We start from the raw sequence: 12,907 nt of genomic DNA, 5'->3' as shown, positions 1-12,907 counted from the left end.
CAAATATCATGCAGTACTTTTTGGTATGACAACAGTGGTTGCTTTATAGAAGAGAAAAAAAAAAGTTTGAGCAGACTAGTCAACATTTTGTTCAGATGCATATACTGTCAAGCACTGTTCTCAGAATAGACAAGGGTTTGCAACTGCAATATTAGGTCCAAGGCGGCCACAACTTCACCCAAGTCAAAGGGTGACGATTTTAAATAGCTGTTCAGCAACTTCATTGCTGTGAGGTCCATCACTTTTCCATGACATTAAAAGCAGAGGGCTATTACAGTCCAGTACATGCATATGCCCCTCCTCCAGCAAGCACAGCTCAGGGCTCGTCTCTACCACACCGTGAAGGACAGTGCAGACACCCAAACAGCTAAGCTAATTCTAGAGCAGGAAGCAGTACAGCCATGCCAGGGCAGTGCTGTGCTGGAGATAATTAGCCCTGCTATAAAGCACAAACATTTATTAGATTGGCTGCAGAGCTGAGCTGTTATAAATGATGTTTTCAGGCTATGAGTGGAATCTGCCTGGTTCCAGGTATATTTACAGTTCACCAGGGGCTAGCCTGGAGGAAAGATGCATCTTTAGTAACTCAGAGTGACCAAAATCTTATTTTTGTCAAGTGCTGCAAGGACACTGAGCATCATTCATTTGTCACTGCGCAATGACATGACTGGTTCATTAAGCTAACATGAAGCAGATTCTCTTTTGGGTCTGGTAGCGGCTTCTGATGCAGCTAGGACATCAGAGCTGCCCCCTCCCCTGTGTGTGTGGCAACTGTGGCACATGTAAGAACCAACTCTGTCAGGTAACCAGACCTCTGGCAAACTTATCCACTCTCCTCATGCTGCTTGTATGCTTATGTATTTATATACATGCATGCTTATATATTATGGATGACTGTATTGACTGCAGTAGCTCCATAAATCATCTGGAAACATTCTCTGTAGCCACAGCTACTCTGGAAAAACATAGTAGTTTTGATATGAAAAGTGCAGCCCCAAGGGTGACTCAGTGTGGGGTCCACCTTGACGCCCTCAGTCCCTGTCTCTAAAACTGCTTGCCCCTGGCAATGCAGCTGTTCCCTTTCCTTCAGGAAAACCCACAATGCTTCTTGCTCTTTGTGACTTTTGGCAATCTACAAGATGCCATAAATGATGCCAATGATTACTGCACAAAGCCAACAAGCCACCTGACCCTAGCAGGTCTGCTGCCCACTGCTCTCTTCACACCTTAAATAATCTACTTAGCTCTTCCCTTTTTTACAAACTCTTCCTTTTAGGACTGAATCAGAGCATTGCACTAGAGCTAGTTCAGGTAGCTCCCAAATTCTGCTAATGCCCTGCCTCAGCTGGCAGGGAACACCATTTTTTGAAATGACACCTGGTATTTCAGGGACAGGATGCACCCCAGCTGTGTATTGCCCTTCTCCACATATTTCCACCTCCATGTCCTCTGCAGCAGGAACATCATTGCTTTCTGACCAAGGAGAAAATGGTGGAGGTTGCATAGGGGAGCCCATGATATACCTGCCACCATCTGCTGAGGAGACAAAAGCACTTCTTCCATGGACATTTGACCCTCATTTCAGTTATTTTGTCTTCCAGATCTCATGAGTTAACTCTTCAAATTCTCAGGTAGTTCTGGCAAGCCTTCAGAGAAGCACTGGTTTCTACAGAGACCCACAGTAGCAGTTCCCAGGGGACAGGGTACGTAGGTTGTCATCTTCCTTTGGACTGAGCTCTTGTCTCACAGCAACAAAACAAGAGCAAAACACCCAGGTTATGCCAGGTGCTTTTCTTAGGTGAGTAACTAATGGGAAAAGAAGAGAGACTTTTAATTTAGAAGTGCTTTTGCCAGTTATCAAAGTCAGGGCCATTTTCAGAGGCTGATCCACATGAGGTTTTATATTATGAAAAAGTAAATTAAACTGAAGACCGCTTTCAGCTATGACTTTTTTTTCTTCCATTTAAAATAGTAAGTTGTATCCAAATGACACCTAAACAGGAAACCTCTCCTTAATCAGCAGATCAGAATAATGCACTGACTAAGAACATCCATCCCTTAGCAACAGCCTTGTCACCTCGGGTGTGCAGAGCACCATCAGATCATCACCTCTCCTTTTTTCCCGTCGCTCACCTGTTTTGCACAGCTCCCATTCCCAACACAGAGCCACAGCTCCTGAAACCCACCCTGTCCAACTCGGGGAGATGGGAGACAAGCTGAGGAACAGCTCTGGAAATACAGAGGATGCCAGAGCTCTACAGAGAAGAGCAAAACTATTTCTGTGGCTGACAGCAGGTGCTGGAGCTTTAGGACCATAATGTGGACTTTTCCATTTTTAAATAGTGCTTTTTTCAGAATGAACACCTTAAACTATTATGGGCTGAACAGGAACAACCTCAGCCATACCCAAATTTGAATTGAAAAGTTGTACTAGGTTAGTACCTTCTCTCAGATATCTTCAATAACAAAGGACTGTTATTGTCATTGATTTAATTTGGATCAGAGTGCACTAATAATGCAAAAGATCACCAGTATTATCTATCATCAAGATCAAAATGCAGAGCAGCTCTGACTCACGGCTGCCTGTCCTCATCTCACCCCTGTCTCAAGGGTGCTGCAGAATCTTGTGTGTGGTTGAACGCACAGCAAACGCCTCATAGCACTTTGGCACAGCCCTCGGGTTTTCTCTAGAGGAAGCTGTGCTAAACTGAACATGTCAATCACTTGCTGAGCTGGAAGAGAGGATCCAAGCCAGATTTGAGCCTTGGTTTGTACACAAATGCGTGACCTAGCCTTGTTCACCAAGGGCTTCACAATTCTGAGCATAAGAATAGCAGCAAGAGTCAGCAAATGCTCATCTCTTGAGAAAATTGGTTATTGCTTAGAGTGAAAAAATAATTCTGTAGCCTGTTCCAAGTCAGGTGAAAGAGCCAGGGAATAGAATTCAGCAGAACTTCAAAGGAAGTTCTGTGATTCATGCCTGCATTGCATGATGTCTGCAAAATCGTGCTGTAAACCCTCTGCAGAGAGACTTGGGGCATTCTGTCTCACTTCCATTTTCAGCAGAGGCAAAGAACAGCTCACAAGTGAGGAGAGGCAAGGATAAAAGCTAATCAGACTGCATCCCACTTCGCAAAAGCAACACAGAGCCCAGGGCTCAAAGTTCAAACCCAGAGAGGAATTTCCTCTCATTTACATTTTGCAGTGCATTATTAAGTGTTTTTAATTTAGATTCCTGATAAAGTAGAGTTTCAAATTCTCCAGTTTGTATTCAAGCCGTCTGTGATTTCATGTTTGCTTTTATTCAGAGATCAAAATGTCTGCTGAAATAGATTAAATTCCAGAAGATACTCTGAGTCAGTTTTTGTGTTATCACACACACAGACAGAAATAAAAGTCTGTCCAGGCTAGACACCCTGGCTTTTCCAAAAAGGAAGAAGCCACCTGCCTGCAGCATTTTGACATGCTGCCGATAGGTGTGGGACAGACAGCAGGTGGTATGGGACTAGCAGGTTATGTCATTGTGTGACTTTTCAAAACATGAGCTCCCAGGGAACTCCTATTTATCCTGCCAAGAACATGGGTTTCCACTGCCCTCAGATGCAAGAGATCCATCTACGTAACAGCTAACTTCTACCATCAATTAATATCATGCTAAAACAGTAAAGTTTCCATCGCTAACTTTTCATTGCCATTGCCCTTGCATCTGCCCTGCCATGTACTCTTGATTTTAAATCATCTTTTTCTGTGAGAGTCAAGTCACATGACATAACACCAAATTATTCTTTACAGACATGATGCAAACTCTTAGAGAAGGGGGAGATGGCTCATTGCAGGAAGCGATCGATATAAAGAGGGGACACCAGAGCTGCTTCTGGAGTGCTCCATAGAGGGAGTCAGACTGGCAGGGCATATTCCTTCACACCTTCTCCTTCATTAGACACATCAGGTGAAGTCCCTTCCTGGAGGCTTTGTCCTGAGCTGAGCAGTGCTTGACTCATAAGAGTGCCTCAAGAGCATATGCAGGTGAGTGCATGTAGTCATGAACGTGCTGATCTATCATATCTCAGAGACCAGGAAAATCTGTTCTGACATCAAGGCTCAACCCAAAGGGCAGTATTAAAGGCAATGTCTGATTGATTCAGCAGATCATCCAGGGTAGCATCTAGTAATATCTTAGCATTATTTTTCTGAGATTTATTGATCCATATGTGAAATACGAGAGCACAAAAGACAAAGCTAGAGGGGAAGCTGGAGAACTTCAAGAAACAGCTGAGTAAAAATTATAGATTCATATGGTTAACAACCCCAGAAGAGTTTCAGTTTCCCCTAAAGCAGTTCTCAGTGAGGACATAGAATCTTAGACCTGTAGAGAAGGAAGGAGGGAGCCCCAAATGAATCATAGATTTTGTTCCCTGAGTAATCCTTGCAATGGCAAGGGAAGGTTTACCTCAACTACAGGCATGCGGAACAGTGGGATGACCACAGAGTTTTTCTGAGCCACTTTAGTCATATTGCAGCAGTATTACTAATGCCCCACAGCCCTGGGCGTTCACACAGTTCTGCCAATATGTCTCAGTCCTTCTGCTCTTCACTTCTGGCCTGGAGTTCTAGTAATAGAAATTCACTAGCATGAGAAATGATGTCAAATTATGCAGCATGGCTCCTGTTAGCACATTTCCTTTAGGAACTAGATGAGATGCAAGCTTATTTCAGTGTGACCTATGTCTCCTTTGCAAGTCTTTGACCTCTGGAGAACTGAGTGTATGCTAACCAAGCAAAAAAAAGGCTACCTCCCTAGTATACCATGAATACAGATTAAGCATGAAAGGATTTAAGGATATATTAATAGTCACAGGTAGAAAACAACTAAAAGAGAAGTTTAATAGGGTATTTGGAAGGGGACTGATGACCAACACCTATCCTTAGTACTTCATACCTAGGAAAAGTTCTCTAAGCAGCATAAACAGACCACAGCTTTTCCTCAATGAAGGTAAATTTCCTATGGCAGATTCTCCTCACTGTTGGCAAAAAGTATCAGTCTGCAAATCCTCTGCTGCATGGATCAGAGGTGCAATAGCCCACCCAGTCACTCCAAATAGCCAGAAGTGCCTATTTTTGTCAGTTATACTTTCACTGGAAACACCAGGCAATATTAAACAATCTAATGCAGTAAGCAGGTCCCTCTTTGCCGAACAAATCCATACGTTCAGCCTCCAAGTACAATGACCGTTAGCTGTCGAGTCTCAAGTAAAACAGTTCCCAAAGTGCTGCCCTTAGCATCTTTGCAAACATATCACATCAGGATTCTAGCAAAAGGATCTAGGTTGGAGGAACTATCTCCAACATTAGGAGATCATCTTAATGCTGACAAGTCTGCACTTTCTCTGCAGCCAGACAGCTTGATATAGCACCAAGGTGAAGCAAGGACCCAGGGTCATACAGGGGAAGCCTCAAGGAGCTCCCTTCAGACTTGGCGTGAGATATGAAAACTTTTCAGAATTGACTGGAAAAATCACGATACAGAAAGAGTCATCTCTTGCCATGCAATTCCAATTATGCTCCACTACATTTTGGGCAAAAGAAGCTTTAAATTCCCAGACAAGCCTTTCACAGCCTCAGCCAAGGGCAGCTTTCCACCCTTCGTGTTTATACGCTTTAATCAACAAAGATCTTTGGCCAATGACAGGCCAAATCTACCGTTTGTCCTGCTATACATACTCCCTCACACAAACTCACAAATGGTACAGAGAGAGATCCAAGGCAAGACAAAGTTGGGCTAAACGCATTCCTTAGCCATCTCTTCAGGAAGATTTCTTTGGAGGTTGCTATGGCTTTTCAGAAATTTTTAATATGCTTCTGAATTGCCTAATGCATGAGCCAGCACTCAAAAGTCTTAACAATCATGAGGCATAAAGAGCTTATTTCTGTGTTTTCTAAATGTTGTATGTGGATTAAAAACTGCTGCTGCTGCCAAAGGAGAAATCTACTTGGAAATCTACTTATGCTTCAATGTGGTGATGTAATGTGATTTTATTGAAAGAACAGTAGGACAGAAGAAAACATTAAAAATTGCAGAAAGGAAGAAGTATGCATTTTAGCAGTTAAAAATTGTGCACAATCAGAATATTTTTAATTAATTATCAACCAATGATACCATCAGTGCTTCCACTTACTCCCTCATCCAAAAAGTGGGCAGACTTAATCCAGGCCTGATATCCCCATATTATTTGAAGTCTCCACTAATTTGTGGCTTTCCCTTTCACCATTCTTCTTCCTATCCTATTCCACTGACAAGTGTTATTCTTAGCATAGCCTCCCCCACACTGGGGAAGATTTTCACTACAGTGGATCTTTTGCCGCAAGCTGCACACACTTAACTCGCTGTTTAAAAGGTAGCTGACCTGGCCTGCTCTGCATTAAACATTGCCAGCTGTTGTGGGGAAAGTTGAATACTCATCCTCCCTATGCTTTTGTGCGTGAGTAGGGAGCTGCCTCATCAGTGGAGACACAAGGCAGCTAGCTGGCTAAATTAAGCAGCTCTTTTCTGTCCCTGCAGACGAACATCCCTATGCCTTCTGATGTTTGCAAGTTCACACAGAAGCCAACAGAGGCTAATAACTTTGCCCAAGAGTTTATCACATCAATCATGGAACGAATTACATGCACTGCCATCCAGAGGGACCTGGACAGACTGGACAACTGGGCGGTGAAAAACCTCATGCAATTCAACAAGGCCAAGTGCAAGGTTCTGCACCTGGGGAGGAATAACCCCAGACACCAGTACAGGCTGGGGACTGACCTTCTGGAGAGCAGCTCTGCAGAGAAAGACCTGGGTGTCATGGTGGATGACAAGTTGACCATGAGGCAGCAGTGTGCCCTCGTGGCCAAGAAGGCCAATGGGATCCTGGGGTGCATTAAGAGCGTCTCCAGCAGGTCGAGTGATCCTGCCCCTCTACTCAGCCCTGGTGAGGCCGCATCTGGAGTATTGTGTCCAGTTCTGGGCTCCACAGATATGGATACGGAACTGCTGGAGAGAGTCCAGCGCAGGGCTACAAGGATGATCAGGGGCCTGGAACATCTGCCCTATGAGGAGAGGCTGAGGGAGCTGGGCCTGTTCAGCCTGAAGAAGAGAAGGCTGAGAGGGTACCTGATCAGTGTATATAAATACCTCAAGGGAGGCAGTGAGGAGGATGGGCCCAGCCTCTTTTCAGTGGTAGGCAGCAATAGAACTAGAGGTAGTGGCTACAATCTGAAACACCAAAAGTTCCACAGGAACTTCAGGAAAAAAATTTTAACAGTGAGGGTGACAGAGCACTGGAACAGGCTGCCCAGAGAGGTTGTGGAGTCTCTTTTTCTAGAGATCTTCAAAACCCGCTTGGATGCAGTCCTGTGCCACGTGCTCTAGGTGACCCTGCGTGTGCAGGGGGGTTGGACTAGATGACCTCTAGAGGTCTCTTCCAATGTTAAGGATTCTATGATTCTAACAGCCCACTTAGGTGACTGTTTCCCCAAAGAGTATTTGTAATATATTTGTTTCTCATCTGGCAAATATGTGCCATTTTTCCAACACCACCTGTCTCACTTCAGTCTTAAGTGTGACTGAAGAGAGGGTGAGTTTGGGAGCATCATATATAGAAATGGCTGAGGGCAGCTTGCTGGAGATGGGAGCAGCATGTGCCATACTGACAGCTTACAACCCAGCTACATGACCCAGACTGTAGTCATGTAATGAGCCCTGCAGGAAGGCTACTTGTGCTATTGCTTGTCACTTCACATGCACATCTCCTTAGTTTTGAATACTTTGATGTACAATCCCTATCTTGAAGTATATGGAGACAGAAAAAAAAATAGGCACATACATATGCTCAGAGATTAATATACTTTAGTATAATTACTAAAGTACATTAATTCTTAGGCTAGCTTTAACACTTTTTTCCATAATGCTGTTGAGCAAGTAAATATTTATCCAGCTTCTCAAGTGATATAGTTTCTACACCTGAGACTAGGTTATTGCCTGACCTCAGTTTTAAGATAGCCATATTTCCACCAGTGTTTTCCTGGTAGAAGTATTATGCACAAGAAATCGTCTGCTTTTAGAATGCACCTTTTTTGCTGTCAGTGTTCAAATCGACTGTAAAGCACAAACTCAGAGAGCCTACTCTCCTGAAAAATATCAGATGTGCTGTACACAGGCTATACACAGGACTTGTACACGTGCTGTAGAATTATCCTTATGTCGTACGCCTAAATGAGTTGCTGGATGATTCACACTTATCAGATAACATTACAGTTGTTATTTTTCCCTCAAACAAAAACAGTGAGTTTACAAGAGAGGAGGAGGCGGGGAATGCGCCTGGGAGACTTGGACATGTATAAACCTAGCAAAGTGCCAACACCTTTGCCTTGGATACATTCACAGTGACAAATTGGAAGGAATTCAAGAACAGCAGCAAAACAATCAGAGAAGTGGTGAGACTGACTTGCAAGAGAATTAATTTAAAAGAATTAATAGCTTGGCAAAGAAATGACTACAGAAGACAAATTTGCAAGCATTTGAAAGGCAGACATGAATTATGTGAGAAGATTTCTCGAGAATGGTACAAAATGATTCAAGTAAGAGTAATGCATTCACTATTTAAAAAGAAGAGAGATCTAGGCTAAGGATTTAGAAATTTCTCAACAGTAGGAAAGGACAGGAACCCACTTATATGTCTGAAAGTCAGAAATCAAGAAAGCCTTAGCCTGTGTGAGACAGTATATTGAATGGTCTAAAACATTTCCTGCTGTCAGTATCTAGGAGGCTTTTAACATCCTCAGCTGAACATATTTCTGACCCTCCACATCAACTATGTGGAAAAGTGACTGAACAGATTTCCCCATCAAAGATCATACATGTGCCCTAAGTAAAATCAAAGACGCTATGGACCAGTTTACCAGAAATACCTGAGCTCAGACGGTCAGTGCAGATGCTTTGAATATGAAGCTACCAGTCACAGTTAGGCCAAGCTAAAGCCAGTAGTACAGATTCAGTGTTCTCTGAACTTCACCTTGAAGGGCAGACATAACTTAGGACTGTCATAATTAACAATTGGGCTGTTAAGTGATTTCTTAGATGTGGAGCAAAGCTGTAGCTAGACCCTACTCTGGCCAGAATCATTACTACCTTCTCCCTGTAGGCCAGAATCCTTGCTGGCTTGGATACTGCTTACCACTCCCACAGAAGATGGTGGGTTTTCCTCTGCCTTGCTAAACACAGGCCCTGGTGGATTTCTGTCTGTATTACTCAGCATCTGCTGGCTCACCTCATCTCCAAAATACAAAGTTGAGAATATTTGCTTACCAACATAACTGCAGGTGGGAGTGGATCTCCAATACACAGTGAGCCACAGACACAGCAAACAGGCAGGTGTCAAGGATCCTCCCTGTAACTTACCTCAGATAGTGCAAAAAAAAAAATCCCCAAAGAAAACAGAGATGGAGGAACCATGAAGAGATAAGTAACACTTTCCTCTATTTTAGTTTAACTACATCCACAGTAAGAGTTGATCTGGCACAGAGTAGGAGACTCAGCTTGTTACTTGCCACTAAGTCCAGCTGCAGCAATCCCAAACCTTGGGATCACTGGCTCATCACTGGCTTTTGACTCCTCTCGAGTTATCTTTGGATCCCAGTGTCATAGCAGGGAAGAGAGGTGATCCAATCTTTCAGAAGTTCACGGCTTTTTCTTGTGTTCAGGAAGGAACACAATAGGAAATACCTGCCTAGACTTCAGAGAACATAATCCACTGCTGCCACAGCTTTTTATTAAGAGAGGATGCATCTTCAAGACTGCTCAAACCCAGATGCTGTGAATCCCTAACAGTCTTTCTCTCTCAAGAAGAGACTAGCCCTGTCTTGATGCCCAGTGTCAGAAAGGACTCACCTATCAGGAAAACTGACTTTTAGTGCATCACCCAAAAACATGTACAGCATCTACGTATCAGTCTTGCCTGGGTCAAAGCATCTGCTTTTGTTCAGAGAACCAAGCTGAGATAATACATACCCCAAGCCCTTCTTAGAAAAGATAATTGCGTGACTGCTGGAACATATCCCTGAAATACTGAAAAGCGCTGTTCATCTCTGCTCTGACAGACTCATAGAATAGATTTGAACTTCAGCCTGTCATATGCATGATGACCATCTAATTACTAACTATAGCTTCTCCATCAAACAATACATACACACATAAAGACTCCCAGCAGAAGAGGCAGAGACACCCATGACATCTCATAAACTGCTGGTTAGTACTTTTTTTTTTTTTTTTTTTTTTTTTTTAAACCAGCAACTGATCTAGCTGCTCTGTTATCTGAATCTTTCTCTCTCCCATAGTAGCAAAACACAAATGGGACACAGATTCTTCTGAACTGGCTTGCTGTCTCTTAGGGTGCTCCTGCCTGGCCAAACACAAATACCTATTTGTGGCCAGCTCAGGCTCACCAGCAATCTATGCTTGACCATCTAAGCATGTTTCTTTGGTCTTTAGGTTTCTAGTGAGAACATCAAAAAGTATTTCAGAGTACGAGGTACTGCTAATCCTCCACCATTCTGTCTCCAGCCATAGTTAAGTCAGGTACAATATTGCTCAGCAGGATCAGATTGGTAGGTACAGTCACCAGAGCCTTTGTGAAAGAAAGTTAACACCTACAATAAAAAAGTCTGCCTGCTCATCCTATGACAAGGGGCAGAGCTCCCCTACTCAGTGGACTGCAGAGTCTACTCTTCTTCCTGAAGTGAATTTTACAGTGATACTCTGAAAATTACTTTCAGAGAGACCAGACAGACAGGTGGTCCAGACAGACTCAGTCCTCCCTTCAGATCCTCAGCTTTGCTCACGTGCCAAGATCAGTCTGCTTTTTATCTCAACTCTAGTTAGTAAGATATAGCAGAAGGAAGAAAAAATGGTCTCTGAAATGCTAGGCTGTGATTATCCTCAAGAGATTGGCACATAATTGTCCCTGTTGTCATAGATATGACCCTGAAAAATTGGATAAACTGCATGCAAGTCACCTACTTTGGCAGGAGCATTCCCTGAAGTACTTCCCTCTAAAGACTATGTTGAGAAGTGAGGGAGAAACCCTTAAGTTTATGAAGTAAAAGGAGTTAGGTAGCAAACTTAGCACAGAGCAAGAGCAAGTGAAGCCGAGGAGCTGAAGAGAAACAGCATGCGTGTTCATCATCGTCTGGCTTTTTACCTGTCTCCAGAGAAGACAAACTTCCCTGATACAGTGAGAGGGACAGTTCTTGAAAGACATTCAGGAATTGCTAATCTGGAAGCCATAAGGCTGAAAATTCTTTCCAGGCATCATAGGGAAGACACACCAGTACTGCCCACCAAAGGAGTGGTATCATCAGCACAGAAGTATCATAATGTTTGTTAAAGTGATAAGGAACAGGGCTGATCTACTGTAGTTCCTTTTCTGAAAGGGTTTATCATGATGTCCTCCTTTGCCAGAGACAAGATGACTTGCTGATGAAAAACTTGGAGCCTCTCTGACAAACAAATTTATAGGAAAAATCATTCATACTGTCCTTTCTTTTCTTTTTTTAAGCTTCATTTGTGAAATTCAGCTTGTACTTTCTCCAGAGGTCCTAGCTTCAAAATTCAAATCTCTTATTGACAACACTGCATTGGCCTCATTTTTCACATTACAGCTAAAATTCATTAATGTTTTAATCAAGGGCAATAATCTGCTGTATACACAGGAGTACACTACTATTTAATACCAGGAAAGTATAATGAGTTAAAGCAACTTGTGACTTCTGCCAAGTTCCTACATGAATAAGTACATGGAGAAGGCTGAGATAGTCACAGAGTCACTACAATTACAGACACCACAAAGGGCTAAGAAGTCCCTTTACAGTGTCATAGAAGGACCAAGAACACCAGAGGCAATGAAATAAACAGTCATTTTGTTCCATGCTGTTAATACAGAGCACAATAACATACTATTTTTAAGCTTTTGGGCAGAAACCCATGGGGGACAGCAGATTACTTCAAAGGAATCTGTAGGCTGGTGGGCTTAAATCTGTTATACAAAAGCTATTTCTTCAGTAGGGAAAATTAATTTTTAAAAATAATAATAAAAGGAGAGAGAAGCATACAGACTTTAAAAGAAGGAAAATTATAGCCTAAAAGAAAACAGAGAAAAGATCTTGGGATCAGACAGGAGGTGGAAGCCTGTTGAAACATCTCTAGATAGACTGTTGATGAAGGACAGCTTCATAGGGTGTAGATGTCAGACAAGACACCCATGGTGGGGTAGTGACAGCCCCATAGGGACAGGGTTTCAGACAAGAATCTGTCATCTTCGCACTCCCCAGTCTGCTATGAACTTTCTACAAATTTGCCTCGGCCCAGAACTAAGCTAAAATCTTATCAGTGCCTGCAATCGGAATGGAGGAACTTTGCACCCCACATCAGCTAAAGCAGATGGCCTCCTTCCTACCTAGGTAATGAGACTTCCCCACAAAGATAACGAGGCTTTCCCACACCACCTGGAGGGTCACAGCTCTCCTTCCCTGTAAAACTTTATAAATCTGCCCACAAATGAATGATACTAAACAGAATTTAGATCCCTACAGTCAGCTCTGTAAACAGAAATAAATGAATATAGCACTCCTTTGATGGCCTGTCCATGCAAGGACTGCTTAAGGCTAAAATCAGGCCCATTGTTTACATGTTATATAGACCAGTCCCTTCCTCTCCAATTCATTCAGCTCTCATTCCCTTGCTAACAAACAGACATATATCTCCTGTAAGCCAACAGCACCAGTGTGAGAAAAGAAGTGTGAGGAGTCCAATGGTGCCCAAGGAGGCTACCTTCCCTGCTGGCTTTGGTGACACTTGTTCAAAATACCTCACTTG

General features: G+C 43.0%; 1 protein-coding gene across 1 annotated transcript in view; it reads right to left on the bottom strand.

Annotated features, from left to right (window-relative positions):
- LOC104571956 (deubiquitinase DESI2) overlaps positions 1-12,907 on the bottom strand; it is a 51,991-nt gene that overhangs the window by 16,176 nt on the left and 22,908 nt on the right. The window lies entirely within an intron of this gene.

Source organism: Tinamus guttatus, unplaced genomic scaffold, assembly GCF_059628265.1.
Source record: "Tinamus guttatus ecotype Peru unplaced genomic scaffold, ASM5962826v1 Tinamus_guttatus_pri_ptg000676l, whole genome shotgun sequence".
Classification (NCBI taxonomy): Eukaryota; Metazoa; Chordata; class Aves; order Tinamiformes; family Tinamidae; genus Tinamus; species Tinamus guttatus.
Note: the sequence above shows the minus strand (reverse complement) of the source record. Positions and strands in the feature narration are given on the sequence as shown.